The 1,779-nt window shown below is 42.7% G+C and overlaps 1 protein-coding gene across 4 annotated transcripts in view; it reads right to left on the reverse strand.

Annotated features, from left to right (window-relative positions):
• Positions 1-1,779, reverse strand: part of WDR33 (WD repeat domain 33) — a 109,042-nt gene that overhangs the window by 105,692 nt on the left and 1,571 nt on the right. The gene's annotated exons all lie outside the window — the stretch shown is intronic.

Genomic DNA, 1,779 nt, shown 5'->3' on the forward strand with positions numbered 1-1,779 from the left:
GAGGAAGGGATAGAGATAGAGAGTTAGAAACATCGACGAGAGAGAAACATCGATCAGCCACCTCCTGCACATCTCCCACTGGGGATGTGCCCGCAACCCAGGCACATGCCCTTGACCGGAATCGAACCCGGGACCCCTCAGTCCGCAGGCCGACGCCCTATCCACTGAGCCAAACCGGTTTTGGCTACTAATTTTCTTTTATCTCTGACACTTTATTATAGACAAAAGGCAAATAGCAATATTAAAATATTTCTTCTAATTAATTCCCTTTTAATGTGCACAAATTTCATGCACCAGGCCACTAGTTTTCATATAAAAGGAAACTGAAGTTCAGAAGTTTAATTAACTGACCTAAGTAGAAGAAAGCTACTTAGTGGTGAGGCTGGCATTCGAACCTAGGTGTGTCTCCTGTTGAAACCCATGCCCTTTCCAATACTATCCAGCCCTGGAAATTTATAGGCACTCAAATTATGAATATAAGGTACAATACAAACATTATGAAGTTAGTCGCTCTACCAGAAAACACTAAAACGTTCAAGGGCCAGAAAAGATGAGAGTAATGTAAGATTTTCCAATACACCGGTATTTAAAAGCTTCTGTGTCCAGGACTAGTGTAAATTCTTTGCAATGGGGAAAGAAATGTCACCAAAGAGAAAGTGTGTTCAACTAACAAAGTTTTGAACCTGTAGCTCTGCCAAAGACAAAAGACATAATACTTTTAAGTAGTAAAAACTATGATCTGTTGACTAACTTGTCACACAACACATTACAGCAACAGAGAAATTTTCACCATTGGGGGAAAAAAATTAACATCTCTTATAAGCAAAGGTTTCAACACAAATAAAATCCAGGAGTAATGGCCCTAGCCGGTGTGGCTCAGTGGACAGAGTGTCAGCCTGCGGACGGAAGGGTCCCGGGTTCAATTCCAGTCAAGGGCACATGCCTGGGTTGTGGGCTCGGTCCCCAGTAGACAGCCTGCAGGAGGCAGCCAATCAATGATTGTCTCTCATCATTGATGTTTCTATCACTCTCTCCCTTCCTCTCTAAAATCAATAAAAATATATTTTAAAAAAAGAAAAAAAGAAGAAGAAATCCAGGAGAAATGTTTGGCAGAAAACTAAGTCAATTTAGAATTTTTTTTAATATATATTTTTGCCCTAGCAGGTTTGGCTCTGTGGAAAGAGCGTTGGCATGTGGACCAAAGGGTCCTGGGTTCAATTTGGGCACAAAGCTCAGATGCAGGCTCCTCCCCCGCCCAGACCCTGGTCAGGGTGCGTGTAGAGGCAACCAATCGATGTGTTTCTCTCACATGGGTGTTTCTGTCTTTCCCTCTCTCTCTAAAATCAATGGAATAATCCATGGGTGAGGATTAAAATACATTTTTTAACTGATTTCAGATAGGAAGGGAGCGGGAAAGATAAAAACATCAATGATAAGAGAAAATCATTGATTGGCTGCCTCCTGACACCCCCTACTGGGGATCGAGCCCACAACCCAGGCATGTGCCCTTTACTGGAATCAAATTAGGGACCCTTTGGTTCTCAGGGTGACACTGTCTATACCAGTGATGGAGAACCTATGATACATGTGTCAGAGGTAACACACGAACTCATTTTTTTTGGTTGATTTTTCTTTGTTAAATGGCATTTAAATATATAAAATAAATATCAAGCCCTGGCTGGTTTGGCTCAGTGGATAGAGTATCGTCCTGCAGACTGAAGGGGCCTGGGGTTGATTCCGGTCAAGGGCATGCACCTTGGTTGCAGGCACATCCCCCGT

The sequence above is a fragment of the Myotis davidii genome, unplaced genomic scaffold (assembly GCF_000327345.1).
Source record: "Myotis davidii unplaced genomic scaffold, ASM32734v1 scaffold113, whole genome shotgun sequence".
NCBI classification, from domain to species: domain Eukaryota; kingdom Metazoa; phylum Chordata; class Mammalia; order Chiroptera; family Vespertilionidae; genus Myotis; species Myotis davidii.